The sequence below is a fragment of the Pituophis catenifer genome, unplaced genomic scaffold, assembly GCF_029215685.1.
Source record: "Pituophis catenifer annectens isolate HBS135680 unplaced genomic scaffold, rPitCat1.0.hap2 SCAF_1, whole genome shotgun sequence".
Classification (NCBI taxonomy): Eukaryota; Metazoa; Chordata; class Lepidosauria; order Squamata; family Colubridae; genus Pituophis; species Pituophis catenifer.
In genome coordinates, this window is record NW_027256881.1 from 94763236 (window position 1) to 94779959 (window position 16724).

General features: G+C 37.3%; 1 protein-coding gene across 3 annotated transcripts in view; it reads right to left on the reverse strand.

Annotated features, from left to right (window-relative positions):
* PKIB (cAMP-dependent protein kinase inhibitor beta) overlaps window positions 1-16724 on the reverse strand; it is a 60055-nt gene that overhangs the window by 1798 nt on the left and 41533 nt on the right. The gene's annotated exons all lie outside the window — the stretch shown is intronic.

A 16724-nucleotide genomic window follows, 5' to 3' on the forward strand; every position in this document is an offset into this window, starting at 1 on the left:
AAAGAAAATATCAAGAGACAAAGTTATCACTAACAGCAGGTACAACAGGGCCACAGATTTTATAATATAATTGACTAATCTATGATAAAATGTTTTTACTATCAGATATTCTTTTTTTGCTAACCAAGAAGCACTTTTCAACTCTTTCATTAGACAGGAAGAGAGGTGAGTTAGTCTATGTCAGCCAAAATTAATAAAACTGGGAGCACATCTGACTAATGCATATTACTAAAAGGCATAAACTTTCACAAGTTACAGCTCATTTAATCAGATGCATGGAGTAGCTAAACTAACATAGGATTTAAATTGGGATGAGGCCAGAGGTGGGGAGAAAGACCAGTTAGTTATACTGACAAGATTATATGTAAGGTAGATTACAGTATCTTACTAAGAATTGCAGTATGTTAATATCCTATTGTGTTCGTTGAGATCTTTGGAGACTTGTTAATTGTGAATTTCAGCAATCAATTATACCAAACTCTTTCTTTTTCCCAAAATGGTCATTTTGAGATATGCAAAACAGTATCCTCGGATGTTAAGCTGCTCTTGTGTTATTTTATCCTTGTTTTGGACCCTGCTGTCAAACTTGTATCCATTAATTCTTTTGCCCAAAGTTTGTTGAGTTTATCCAATATAAAAGCCTGAGGGCCTCTGTTGAGGTTCCAGAAGCCTTCTGAACTAGTCAGGAAGAAGGCAAGAGGGTTACTTTATAGCTAAAGCATGAATGAAAGTAAAGGATGGAATTTCCTATCATTTGTAGAGCTTATGCATTGGGGGAGTGGGGGGGGGGGAGAATGCTTCCTCCAGGAATGTTAGGGACAAATTGAAATACAACATGTTATATATAAGAATACTGTGCTGTAGTCTCTAGAAATGTATTTCTTAAAGCAGGAGTCTCCAACCTTGTAACTTTAAGACTTGTGGACTTCAACCCCCAGAGTTCCTCAGCCAGCTTTGTTGGCTGAGGAACTCTGGGAGTTGAAGTCCACAAGTCTTAAAGTTGCCAAGGTTGGAGATCCCTGTCTTAAAGTAAATCAGGTATTTCATCCTTATAATAGAAATGGCTTCACTTTCCAAGAGGGATCCTATCTTTAGCTTTCCAATGTCCAGGAGAAGAAGGAACTGATTGATGGGGTTGTGTGTCAAGAGAGACAGACCTGAAAGGGCAGTTGGAAGTATCAGGAATATTTTCTCTCCATTTGTTGTGATTCTAGATAAGTTGTTTTGGTGCTTGTTTTAAATTAGAAATACAGAATGTAAATTTTTTTAAAAAAACTAGATACCTCTTTACTTTTTTTGTGGCTTAGTTGATCTGAAAACTAATCAAGATGAAACTAGTAAATGTTGCATGAACTGTTCTAGGTACCTAAAATTCTCATGAGGGAAAGGAACTGAGAAACTATAAATAGGATCAGCAAATAACCTAACGCTGTTCTGGATTTTATTTTGTAGTACTACAGCGCCTTGGATGTAATCACAACTATCTTGAACATCACTTGAACACCCTCAAAACTGGCAGAATCACTATCAGTTAATTGCAAAAGGCAGCTTTGCTTGAAACTGCTTACATCCTGCGACAATGCCTTTAACACCATCAAACAACCACATCTGCCCATCCCAGGTACTCAGGAAGAACTCAATGGGTGGATAACAATGCCAAATCCAGTCTAAACATTTGGCTGATTGTGCAAGCAACCACAATAAAAATATTTGCTGTCCTTAGATTAATGCAGGTTTTTTGGGAGAAACGGCATTCTCATCTTCAGCAAAATGGCCAACGCAGGCAAAGAGATTTAGGCAATATAGTGGTGTGGATTCAGGAATAAAGGACATTTTTTAACAATTAACTCTTTACAACTCATTGTAAAGATATTTGTGGTTGTTAACATGTTTATTAGTACAAAAATCCATTTACCCTGACTGCTGTCCCTTAAAGAACTTTTTTCTAAATGTTTAAGCCAAAAACACTGCCAGCACGATTTTACAAACTAATGAAAACAAGATAATCCCATTTTATGGTCTATAAACAAAAGCTATGGGAGGAAAACTGATAGGAAAGGGAAAAGGAAAGCAAGCAAATTCAGGCACTAATTCTTAGAATTTTAATATTCTTTTCATGATCAATCCAAATGGAAATGAGCTGCTCACACTTCAAACAAGCACCTCTGACAAGGATACCACAATCATCAACTCCCACAAGTGAAGTCAAGATGGCAGTTTCTTGCCATCTGCTGCTGTTGCTGCTTTGGTTATTTACAGAATTGTTGATTGCAGTAGCCTTTGTGTGTGTTGCTTGCTTTACAGGGAAATATTAAATAATGCTGTCATGTTAGCTGCTGTCATGCTGAAATATTTTCTCTTGGATGAAGGATAGTCTTTGGCCTTGGTTGTGGCCATGACAGCCCTAGATATAGCAGAGTGAATCCAAGCCACAGGATCAAACTACAGTAATTTTCCAGCAGTCTAATGGAGTGCTCTCATAAATTAGTGGAATCTTTGCTAACATTGAACATCTAAAATTAGTCCCAAGAGATACATTTCCATCTCTTTAGTCTCATATCTAAGTATTTATATAGATCTTCAGACACAGCTGTATTTGTACATCAGTAATCTGTTATGGTATGTGCATGAAAATGCACACAGTATCAGACAATAATTAGAACATACAGGAATATTTAACCAGTCTACTAACCATTGTATGTTAAATCAAAACACAATGCTTGGTAACATCCCATTTCTTAACTAATGCACCGAAATACATAATACAAAAACTAAATGCTTAGCAAACACATTCCTACATGTCTACTTAGAAACAAGTCCCACTGAATTTGATGAAAGTTATTCTTAGGATTCCCTAAGAATCCTATATTCCTATAAAGAGGATTCCCACCTAAATTAGTTGAATCATCCTCTTTTTTTCCCTAATTTTTCAAATTAAGTGCTGTACTCTAACTTCCCCTTGCCATGTTTTAGCAAGACTGTAATCACTAAAAGATTGACAATTTCCATTATTTTTATAGTCTGGAACAGGGGGGCATAGTCTGATGCTTTCAGATCTTTTGGATTCCAACAGTGACCACACTTCATCATGGCCAAATGGGCCACTGTCATAATTGTAGATTAAAACATCTGTTTTCTACCCCCTTTTAAGAAAATAACTTACATTATTCAAGACCATCACTTCACTAACTTGTGTAAAAAACAATTAGGATCAACACCAGTCTAGTAGTAAACAACATATTACTGCAACTGTTGTGAGAACTAGTGTCAAGGTAACGAACATAATGTTATATATTTTATTATTATTTGTATTATTTTCAGCCTGCAAGAAACCTCCCTGCCCCCAATGTTTTGTTGTTTTGCAACAGAGTAAACCAATTAAAGATCCAAAGTCTTTGCAATTCTACCCACAAATAACCAACTTAATTTATTTTCCCAATATCATTAATCTTTTTGGATGATCTTATCTCATTAATATAACTCAATTCACATGACTTTCCATATTTAACCCTTCTATTCTGGATTCTAGGGCAGAAAAAGAGAATCCTGAAAGCCTGTCACATTTACCTTCTGCCCTATCTTACACAAACAAATCCGGGAGGGGTTGTTTTGTGTATTATGCTCATGATTTCTATTTTCTAAGAACAGACACATCTTTTTTTCTTCCCTAAATAGTTCACTGTCCTCTTCCCCGGGCTAGATCTACATTCTTTCACAAGAATGAATCCAACACATTTGAATCCAACACACTTCTACTGCAAGCTGTATTAGGTCCAGTTGGAAAGGTTAATGTTTTAATTTTGGGGGTCAACTGAGTTGCTTAATTGGTTTATGAAGATCTTCAATGAAGCTGTTGATAAAATTGCACTTAATTCATCCCTTTTAAAAACGATTTCAGGTGACTGCTAAAACAAAACAAAATAACCACTATGAAAAATTAAGTGTTCCACAAAATTGAATTAGGTGCAATTTTGTGTTTGCTACAAGACATATTGTATGTTTAGAAGAAATCAAGTCACGTTTCTGATCAGGATTTTCATTCTAATTTATAAATCAACTTATGTGTGGCTTGGCTGATTCCATGTTTCCATAAAAAATAAAATTATATAAATTTAACAGTATTATAATTATATAATACAATTATTGTTCCTTTACAATAGGAACCCAAACATTTTTTAGCTGTTTATGTATGTTAATTTATCATTAGCTATGCCAGCATTAAAATACTATTTTCTTCTTTATTCCTACAGTGTTGGATAATAACCTCAAAATATATACAGGGTTATCCTTCAGCACCCATTATGTGGGTAGCAAAGTCTAGTGTTTAGTAGTGGATAGGATCAAAATGGTACTTATTTGTTGCCTTAGGCCAGGGGTGTCAAACTCGATTTCATTGAGGGCTGCATCACAGTTGTGTTTGACCTCAGGGGGTGGGGGGAATGAGTGTGTGGCCAGCTTGACATCACTTGTGTTGGGGGTGCCAGTGCGGGCTTCTGAGCTCCATTTTCGGTGACAGAGGCACTGCAGGCCGGTCCTTTGCTGTTTCCAGAGCAGCCTCGCAGGCCAGATCTAAGCACCCCATGGGCCGCATCCGGCCCGTGGGCCTTGAATTTGACACCTCTGCCTTAGGTTAATGCAATCCTGACTAGTCTCTTCAGCTTTCAGTCTTCTTTTATCTCTCCAAAGAGGTAGACAAAGCTGTGCATATGACATCCTGAAGGAAATATACTGTATATTCATAGATGTAGTCATACAGTTGCTGTCAGGGTAAAAGCTTAACTTGAGGACAACCTGTTATTTTTCAAATGTGTACTACCAGATGGATCAGGAACTTCTGCAGTGTTACTGATCATTTGGATCTGTACGTGGTAGAATGTGTACTCCTGAAGTAGGGCAGATTGTTGTTTTTTTATCAAGTAGTAAGAATGATTCTCCGTCTACTGTCATCAATCCTTCTCTGTTGTGTTCTGAGAGAAAATTATGTTGCAGAAAATTCCAAGAACAGTAATATACCGTTATTGTTAACATATTCCCTGGTAGACAGAGACATGTTATGCTTTTAAGTGCCTAAATCAATGTTTCTCAACCTTGGTGACTTCAAGTCCCAGAATTCCTCAGCCATCTTTGCTTTGATTCTGGGAGTTGAAGTCCACCCATCTTAAAGTCTCACCAAGGTTGAGAAACACTAGCCTAAATGATATAGAAAACAAAACACGGATGAGAAAATGAAGGAACTTATTCTCTTTGCTTGAAAACTCTTAAGTTGCTGTTTCTTTTGAATACCAAGATGTGCCCTTTTCAAAGATAGCTTAAATACCTTCTCCGCTCAGCCTCTTTGTTGGCTTGACTGAACATTTATCAAGTCATGCTTTCACCTTCCTTCGCCTTTAGTGTCACTCAGGATGTTTGTTTTTCATACATTCCAATATAAATAGATAATATATCAGCAAATTTGTAAGCAAATGAAACTTTGTGTTCCTCAAATGTTGATATCTCACAAATATGCTTTCCGCAGAAATGAATAGTTTTGCAAATAACCACACCTGCACAGTTACTCACTCAGCATTCCATTCCTCTTGTGAACCAGCACATTTAGAATGTCCAACCTGCTGCAGATTGATAGGTAATAAATCATTTCTACTCCCAATACCCAGTTGGTGACACTGCACTAGTCCTGATGCAATTAAACATTTGAGTCCTTGTACTAAGCCCACCTTGGACATAAATATTGCCATCTGCTTCATATCAGTAGAACAATTTATTATGCCTACAAGGTCATGTTTGCAAAAGTCTATGCAGCAAAATATTGCAGGAGACTCAATAACATAGCAACCTCAACTCTGTATCCGTCAAAAGTGAGAGCAATCATACCTTTGTCTATTGCATTATTTCTCCAATTAAAAAAAAACCCCAAAACCTGTTAGAAAAGTTTTTAGTTTAGGTTGTAGAGGTCAATAAGATCTTGGAATGTCCCAGCAGCTACAATTAAGCCAGATTTCTTTTATCAAGAAAATCTTAGAAGTAGAAACAGCCAATTGTTTCTTTTTTTAAAAAAATACTCCAGTTATTAATCTCTTGCTTTCAGAACTAAACATTTTTAATAATCATTATATAGATCTCTGGAGTCGTTTTATCTTCAGATGTCAAATTCATGGATCCTACATTAATATTAGCATCATGTAGATAGACAGAAGGACAAAGCTTTGGTGTAAACCCCTAGCCTTCCTTGACAGAAAGGGGATATTGTCTTCTTCCTTTTATTTATGGATGGATTAAAAATAGATATTCATTCTTTATTTATGGAACATTGCTAGTTGCAAAAGAGTCCTATTATTACTTTCTAACTCATGTCTTACTAATATTACAATGGTTTCTAGAACATAATTAACAAGATGCCATTATTTATTATATGTTATAACAAAAAAAATCAAACAAACTCATAGCTTTGTAACAAAGTCATCTTCAAATAGCTTACCCACTTTCATTATCAATGTTTTGAAAGTCTGACATCATTCACACATAATATAGAAATTTATAAGTTTATAGTTAATGAATGTAAGTTATTAATGGTGTTGTCCCAGGGTGATTCATCTGTTTGAAGTATTTATATGTACTTTTCCACTTCAGGACCAAGGCAATGAATAACAAAATAATTAGTACATTTAAAAAAAATAATAGCAGCCAAGAGCCAAGAAAGAAAAAGACAGCAAAAAGAGCAATTACTGTATTCATTAGAAAAAAAAAATGCCTCTGAAGGTAAGACTTCATACCCTTGAAAAAGGAAGAATAAAAGGAAAATATCATATAAAAGGAGAACAATCATCCACATGTCCAGCTTACACTTTGTCAGTCTAACGTTGCTACTCCAGCTGCAATCGATCCTAGTCATTTCTTCTATCTACTCAACTCACTTACACAGTTTCATGTGTCTATGCAGATATTATGTCTTAGCCATTGGGTAGGAAATAAAAAGGATGTTACAGAGAGAGCCAGGAATCTCCTATTTTTCATGGGTTTGTATGCAAGTTTGAGTAAAGGGGACACCGGCAGAGTGCAATAAGGTTCAGCTATTACAATAGAATAGAATAGAATAGAATAGAATAGAGTAGAGTAGAGTAGAGTAGAGTAGAGTAGAGTAGAGTAGAGTAGAGTAGAGTAGAATAGAATAGAATAGAATAGAATAGAATAGAATAGAATAGAATAGAATAGAATAGAATAGAATAGAATAGAAAGGAACACAAGGAATTTGTCTTGGTGCATAGGCTCTCAGTGTACATAAAAGAAAAGATACGTTCATCAAGAATCATAAGGTACAACGCTTAATGATAGTTATAGAGTACAAATAAGCAATCAGAAAAAATATCAATATAAATTGTAAGGATACAAGCAACAAAGTTACAGTCATACAGTCATAAGTGGAAGGAGATGGGTGGTGGGAAAGATGAGAAGATTAATAGTAATGCAGACTTAGTAAATAGTTTGACAGTGTTGAGGGAATTATTTGTTTAGCAGAGTGATGGCATTTGGGAAAAAACTGTCCTTGTGTTTAGTTGTTCTGGTGTGCAGTGCTCTATAGCATCGTTTTGAGGGTAGGAGTTGAAACAGTTTATGTCCAGGATGCAAGGGGTCTGTAAATATTTTCACAGCCCTCTTTTTGACTCGTGCAGTATACAGGTCCTCAATGGAAGGCAGGTTGGTAGCAATTGGTTTTTCTGCAGATCTCACAGCCCTAGTGTATGTTCTAGAGGGAAATGGAAATGGAACGTTCTGACACATTCTGAACATCCTTAATACAAATCTGTCAGAACTCCACTCACCCCAGAAAGACAAGTCAATCTGAGCTAGGGTTTATTACTGTTAGAATAGTAGAGTTGGCTGTAAAATAAGATACTCCATTGACAAAAATAACTACCATTCTGTCCTATGAACCCAAACGATCTCACACAGAATTATACAAAAACATAGACTTGCATGCAAAACTCCCTTTCTTTTTCTAGCAGAAACTGTACAACAGAAAAAAAGGGGGGGAGGAGAGAGATGAGAGATGGGCTAAGAACAATCTATAGCTGGATTGAAGGAAAAATGGATCTGGGAAGGAAAAACTGTCTGGAGAGGAGATAAGAGAAAAGGATAGCTGGAGGGGTAAAGTGCGAGAAAAGAGGGAAGCCAATGTTTAGGCACTACAGAAAGGGTTACATTCACCAAATAACAATTCCTTATCAAATCAAAGTAATCTTTGGGTTAATTTTCAAAGGCATCAATGCATTTAAGCAGTGAGGTATGCAATCATTAGTACCAGCCCTTTGCTTTCAACAACCTCTATTCTTATTGATAAATATAATTTCCCAATTCACAAGTAATTATTCCAGTAAATTTCTTGAATATACCATATACAAACATCAGCTTTTACATGTTCTTAAGACTGAGCCTTCCACAACTGCCAAAAAATTATTCTGCTTCCTCTAAGTGTCATATATCAAGAGGAAGTCTTCCGTATGTATAGAAGTGAATTGTCTCTGTAGTATGGGTGTAAAACATACCTACCACCTCTTTTCTACATTTGATGCTAATACTGGGCATCAAAATGGTATAACTGGCCAAAGTTTGGAATTAAACCAGGAAGAATTTTCCAGATAATCTTGTTGTTCACCTCGCTTCAGGGGTGGGCTTTGGTGAAGCTAATGTCAGACAGTAGATCAGTGGCTCATACACTGAGGGTAATTACACCTCAAAATGATTCTGCTTTCTCTCAGGCACATGGCCCATATATCAACAGGAAGCTTTCATTATGTGTGGGAAGTAAACAGTAATTTGAGGTAATTTGGGATAATGGAGTACTATGTCGTTGCTTGTTTGTGAGTTGAGGATCCAGTTGGGACTGCAGTGACTCAAGACAACTGTTTAAAACAGTTGTCTGTCTTTCTCTCTCTGGGTGTGTGTTTGTTTGTGTAATTATTTTATTCAAAACAAAAAAAATGGTAGTTGGGTCAAACTATTCTCCAAAGCACCTGAAGGCAGGACAAGAAGCAACGGATGGAAACTAAGCAAGGAGAGAAGCAACCTAGAACTAAGGAGAAATTTCCCGACAGTGAGAACAACTAATCTGTGAAACAAGTTGCCTCTAGAAGTTGTGGGTGCTGCAACACTGGAGATTTTTAAGAAGAGATTGGACAACCATTTGTCTGAAATGGTATATGGTTTCCTACTTGAGCAGGGGATTGGACTAGAAGACTTCCAAGGTCCCTTCCAACTCTGATATTCTGTTATTTATGAATTGCTGGAATAGAACCATAGGTAACATCTTGCATTTTATGAAGCTCATAGAGGACTGAAGTATAACTGGTTGGCTCATTAGTAGTCATTGTTGATGGAAGTTTTTTATCTGTGGAATGAGAGGTCATTTTTGTTATTCTTCCTTCCCATTGCATTGTAGCCTCTCCACTGTAGCCTCTTCCTCTGCTTTGGAGGGTTGGGAAATTGCTGCAAGGCATGAGGTGTAAGGAGACCTAAGGAGATCACTTGCTTCTTCTGTACATTATTTCTTATTGCTTATGATTAACATCCTCTCTATTTCATGAAGGATTCAGTTCTTTTCACAGTAACATCAATTTGGTATTTAACTAATGCGTGTGCCATTAACGGGTATTCAACTATCTTTTGTAGTTTTTTGTTCTCAGCACAATTCTACTAAAACTGGGAATAACGATTGTAAAAATTACAGCTCAGACTATGCGAACAGCATTATCTTTGATAATGGCGACTATTATAAAACACTTATAAAATAATTGGACTTTCACAGATTTTCTTTGCTTTTATTTGGCTTACATATACATTCCCCTACATCTCACAAAACTCTGGAAAATTTGAGGGTTGCATGGCAGCAGCATCAATATATTGGGGAGTAAAAATTCATACTGCTGGCAGATGCTTTTTCATTGGTATAGATAATATAGGATGCAATTAAGAAACAATCACAGCATAACTTTTATTATTAACAACATGTACTACATGTGGTATTTACAATTTCTACATTTCATCAAGTTAAATGGCCCCATTGTGTTCCTTTTATATGTACTTACCTATCTACTTATCTACCTTCCTACCTACCAAAATAAGGAACAATGGTTCCACATGATTCCACTGCAGCATCAAAGTAATGATTGGGGGTGGGGGTGGGGGGCAGGGGAGAGATACAGTGTAGTGTAAAATAGAAAACTTGGGAAGTGGGTGTGAAGGCATCCGTGGGTGCAAACATCTGGGAAAGCAATGGAAAAGAATGAGATTAGTGAGGAGGGGAGGAATCCCCAGAAATAAAAGGTAGATATTTGGAGTCATGTCTTCCCCATGGACAGGAAGGACAAGAAGAGGGGAATAATAAATCAGGACCTATTGTGGCCAATTGTATGGTCTGAGCATCAACCTAGTCCCGTAGCCAAGCTATTACAATCAGAATTGGAATTTGTTAAATTGGCTTCAGGAACAGCCAGGAAAAGCACAGGAAATAAGTAGCTTAGGCTGTTGAGTTGAACTGCTTAAATTCCTCAAATCTTGCCTCCTTCATTTCACTTTGGGCATGCCAGAAAGATTTTATGAATTCCTAGGATATTTATTGAAGGGTTTGTTCTTTCTTTCAGAACTAGGGGAAAAATCTATATATGATGCTCTGTAGCATAGTGAAGAAGAACCTATATAGAAATCTGTATAGTATATGAAAATCCTCTCTATAGAATCTTCTCCTTAGGACTCAAAAATAATTCAGAATTAGTCAAATGGAGGAAAAGAGATATATGCTACAACATATCTTTGCAGTTCCCAGTTGTGTCTCTGAACTAAAAACAGAATAGGGCCTTCTTTATACATATCCCTGCAAACAGTCTTCTATTGGTAGTGTGAAAACCAACTTCTGATACAAGATGCAGTGATAAGAGCTGTGGCGATAAATGTTGTGATGGCACAGTGGTTAGAAGGCAGTATTGTAATTCTGCTGCCTACCAGCAGTTCAATTCTCACCAGCTCAAGATTGACTCAGCCTTTCATCCTTCCAAGATCAGTAAAATGATTGTTGGGGGCAATATGGTGACTCTGTAACTGTTACAGTTGTTTTCATCAGAACTTTTACAATGTTTTACAATGTTTTTAATATGTGTTAGTTTGTGTTAATATGAAAAGGGGAAGATGTTACAGTTGTTTTCATCAGAACTTTTACAATGTTTTACAATGCTTATAATGTTGTTTATGTAAAAAGATGTTACGGTGGTTATATCTGCTGTGTAGGCAGCTTTATTTTGAGATGCATTTCCTGCCTCTCTAGGAGTTGCCTTCAGCTGCTCTTGTGAGGTATTTCCGGTTCCTGGTTTGTGTGTGTGTGTGTGTGTGTGTGTGTGTGTGTGTGTGTGTGTCAGTCACTGTTAACTGCATTTTGATTAAACTTCTTGAAACAGTAACCACTTAGAGATGGCTGCAAAACACTGTGAAGCAGTATATAAGTCTAAGTGCTATTGCTATTGCTCCATGAGTAAATTGCTTGATTTTAGTCATTGGGAAGCAGGTCATGACAGAATGTAGAAAGGTCACAATTTAAAGCTCAAGCAAGTGCACTCAAACTGAAAGACGTAAACACTATTTTATGTCTATTTCATATGAGAACAAGGCCATTTCTCAAGAGAAATGAATTTGTTCGTATTAGGTAAGAAATGTGCAGACTTTCTACAGTCTCAATCAACCTGACACACATTAATGCAAATCATTCATATCATCCTAAGCACTTAAAATGTATAACTGAGATTTATAGCCCTAAATCCCCGATGATAGCCTTATTCAGTATGAAACTACTGAACAGTAATTATACATTTATATAACTACTGAATATCACGTGTAAATAAACTTGCTAACGTGCATAATTGTTTGATTGTTACTTAGGAACAATGATAGCCTCCTAATCAGACTATCTAAAATAACCTGAGGAGTGGTATTAAAATAAGTATATCAGCTTTGGAGGGGGAGAATGTAGGGAAAGGCAAATGAACTGATATTGAGGTCTGAAGAGCCATTTGATTCATTTTTTTTTTCCTTTTGTAAAGCTTGACAGTGGGAATACATTGTGCCACTAACAAGCAGCACGCTGAAGCTGATTCATGTACCATGTTTGGCAGATATCAAACAGCTCCTGTGAGCCGTTCCTGCATTTATGCACATCCATAAATATCGCCTATGCTAATGTTACAAGGCGCACCAGAGGAAAGACAAAGAAACTGATTCCCCAGCATCACGCACAAACCAAAGGATTCCTTTGTTTACACATTACACTATACTGAAATTCAGCTTTCAGCTGAGATTTCCCACGTAGTTGTACCACCCAAGATGTTTTTTTTTTTTCTCTTGGGAGCCTTGGGGCTACTTCACATCTCAACAAAATGCAAAGTTTGCAAACAAAGTGCACATCCTTTTTAAACAATCTCCATGCATGCTGTGGAGCTGAAATTGGCCCCCAATTCCTGAAGCTGTAGGGCTTTAGAGACTCTGATGCCTTGGGCTAGAGTTTGATTGTATTTTAGCTTGTTTTAAATAAGGTGCTTTTACTTTTTTGTTTTATTACATTTGATTACAGTCTACATTTTTGCATGGTTTTGAAGGCTATGAGGGGCAGAGAATCAATTTATCTTTTGGGCGCATGTGTGTGTATGTACACACATATACTACACAAGGTATTTTCCTTCACAGATCAGATTCTTGATTAATCTCAAAAGACTTTTGTTAAACATAAAGAAAAGCTGTTAGGCAGGTTTTGTAATGAGAACATTCCATATAATTTGGAGGAAATAAACGTTACAGATTAGATCTTGTGATCAACTGTGATCAAAGGAATGAAATAATGCATTTGCTTAGCCCAGCTCTTCCTTTCGTGCTCCATGTTAAGATTCCCCTCTATCCTTTTTTCATGGCAAAAGAGAAAGAAGCTGGATCTTTGATCCTATTCCTGCGTGACTCATTTCTAAATTAACATGCACTGATTGTCCTACATGTCAAACAGAGAAATTTAATATCACATTAGGACAGGCATAAACAATCCACAACTCACAAGCGAGGCCCCCAAGCTACTTATTTGCAGCTTCCAGAGTGAACCATGCCGAGTTGAGCAGCAACAGTAAAATTGTAGAAATGGGTTTTTCACATTAAAGTGAGGGGGAAAAAAACTATATACATGGAAATCTAAGCTGATTCTTGGATAGAAAGTCATGGAGAAAATCTATCTATGTGGTCACTGAGAATTAACATTGATGTGATGGCTCATAAGCAATCAATCAAAACTAGGTTCAGACTAAGCAAACATGTTTGATTGAGCAAACATGTAGTGGATAATTGAGCTGTACAACTGAATAACAAACTTAAGGGCATTAAGCCTTGAGACTTTACTCTCAAGCTACTGCCATTACTCAAAAGTTCAATACTCTTGACCATATTGTTCTTACTAGCATGGGTGAGGCTGGTAATAAAATGTTGCAGTTGATTACTAAGTACATATTTACTTTCTAAAGTAAATAGAAAGAAACACACAACTCTACAAAGGCATTTTATGGTTTTTAAGTTATATTTCAAATTGCTAGCTTCCCAACTGGGCTTTCAATGAGACATACAAAGGGTTTTAAGAACAGCGAGCGGGAGAATAAACATTCTTTTCTACTGAAAATGAAAACAAGAAAGTCAAAATAGGAACCTGACTATACAAACTAGATTTCTGTATGTTTTATATGCAAGGTTGGGAACAAATCAATGGTGGGTTGCCCCCGGTTCACATCGGTTCTATAGAACCAGTAGTAAAACCGGCAGGAGGCTCTGCCCACTGACCCTGATGTCATCAAAACGCTTCTGCACATGCGCCAAAGAGCACGCGCACGCATGAGCGAAGCAAGCACATGCGCACGGCCACGTTGTGAACCAGTAATAAAGGTAAGTAGAACCCATCCCTGGAACAAATCATAAATAAATGTTTTAAATTGTTGGTCAGGAACCAGGGAATTATTAGCAAAGGCACCGTTCTTGTTTGGCTGACAGCTTTAAAGGAGAAACTTGAATGGACTTAAAACACAAGAGGGTTGTCCAGAAGCTAAGCTGCCTGTAGCTTATATTTCTAGGGTGCAAAGGAGAGGGATCCTGTTCTTTTCTGTGATAAAGAGATATAGGGGTAACATGGGATTTTGAATAGTTGGATGAATGGAAAATAGGGTACATTATAACTTTTAATGTCAATTTTGTGTTGCATGGAAAGGATGGGGAGATGTGCAGTTTTTTGTAGGTTGGTATCTAGTTTCATTAAGGGACGCTGTGACTCAGTGGCTAAGATGCTGAGCTTGTTGATTGAAAGGTCGGCAGTTCAGTGGTTCAAATCCCTAGTGCTGCGTAACGGGGTGAGCTCCTGTTACTTGTCCCAGCTTCTGCCAACCTAGCAGTTCGAAAGCATGTAAAAAATGCAAGTAGAAAAATAGGGACCACCTTTGATGGGAAGGTAACAGCATTCCATGAGCCTTTGGTGTTTAGTCATGCCAGCCAGATGACCACGGAGATGTCTTCAGACAGCACTGGCTCTTCGGCTTTCAAACGGAGATGATTACCACCCCTTAGAGTCAGGAATGACTAGCACATATATGCGAGGGGAACTTTTTATTTAGTTTCATTTTTTAAAAAAGAACATTCAACTATAAAAAAAAGAAGTGCATTGAACAAAGGGAACAATAATGGACATTGTAATAGTGGCAACCTCCAACCAAATGCTGTTGCTCAGATAGTTATAAATCTGCAGGGGTTTTAAGGTGGGACTCACTAACTGCATGAATCTGTTATTTAGTGGAGCCTAAAAACATGAGTGGCCTTTTTCTCTCCAACCATTAATCATAGAAAAAAGACCAGATATTTGCCCCTTCCACAGAAGAGTGTTGCTTATAATTCCATGTACTTCTGCATACGTTGAGATTCTGCCCAGAACCTTTAAGAGGCTTGTAAGTGATCCTGTTTTGCTTTCAAATTAAGAAACTTAATCAAGGAGATGAAAATAAAGCAAAGAAATGGAGGTCCAGAAGATCCAGGCTCGGCCAACACCCCTGAAGAGGTATTGCTGCCCTTGGACCAATCAAAATAGCAACTTGCTTGGAGAGAAGCACCTGACAATTCTGTAACTGAAGTAAGGTGCTCATTTTCAGGCTGCCTTCTGGCGTCGCCAACCAGGAAATTCATAATTTTTGAGTGATTGCGAACTAAAGTATTGTTGGACAAATACAAAGGAACTGCTTTCGTCACCTTATTGAATGGGGAACAGGCAGAATCAACCATTAAGAAATTTCACTTGAGCAAGCTGTGAGACAAGGAGATCACAGTGCAACTACAACCCACAGATGCCCTCTTGTGCATTGCCAATCTGCCCCACCTTTATGCACAGCATCAGTTTGAAGACCAGGTTGATTATTTGGGAACTTAAGAGCATTGCAAAGAAATGAACAAAGAAGTAAGCCACATCAGGCACTAATTCTTCAAAGGGGAGAGAGGGGCAGTTAATTACAGCAATACTTAAATACAGTAGCTTTAAATAAATTTGAAAGGAAGAGCATTAGTGAATCCTATGGATTGGGAATACACATATACTTACATGTATCATGAAACCATTATCCACATTGTTGTCAATAAAACAATAACATAAACTCATCCATAATATCAAGACCAGTCCAGCTGTACATGGGAATATTTGACCACTCTATAGGCAAGAACATTGGTAGTATAAATCTAGATTCTTAAAGTAGTTTTTCTCTAAAACATTAGTTCTCTGCTTCTGGCCAGGTAGAATACCCTTTTTAAGAAGCAAAATCTATAAAAGGCCACATATTTTAAAGGATTAGAAAGTTGAGTGGTCAGCTTAGTAAGCCTTGCCATTGCCTTCCCAGAAACTGCATCATTCTATAGCTGAAGGATGGAGGTTCAGAGCTGCTGATGAATACATCCTCCATTATGTGCAGAATAGCAATAGGACTTAGATTTATATACCGCTTCACAGTGCTTCACAGCTTTCTCTAAGCAGTTTACAGAGTCAGCATATTGTCCCCAACAATCTGGGTCCTCATTTTACCCACCTTGGAAGGATGGAAGGCTGAGTCAATCTTGAGCCTGGTGAGATTCAAACTGCCAAATTGCAGGCAGCCTGCAGTCAGCAGAAGTAGCCTGCAGTACTGCATTCCAACCACTGTGCTACCACAGGTCTTGAATGAAGGGCAAACCATGGAAAGTTAGCAAATTCTAGCCCTCCCTTTTCCTATGAACCCAATGCAGCTGATATTAGTTAAAGGAGGGATTATCTTTTGTTCTTAAAAGGAAGGGGCCTTCCTGGAATCAGGGGGAAAAAAGGCAAATTGGGTATTGATTTGGGATGCAATGCAGATACCTAAGCTTGTACAGTAGAACTTCTGGAGAAAATAATGGCCAACACTATGAAAGCAGAAATTACCAACTTTACAGAGAAGAGAGAGGAAAAAAGGGAATCATATAGAATTGTATGAACAGCAACTCTAGCTCAACTGTTGCAGTCTCAGTGCAATGAACATTAATGTTTTTAATTCATCATTCCATTGAAATTTTTAAACAAGAAAAATAACAAATTAAGATAAAGTAGTGAAAAGAAAAAAGCAAAAAAAAATGCAAGAAAAGAAAAAAGTTGAAATAGAAAAAAGTTATAAATGGCTTCC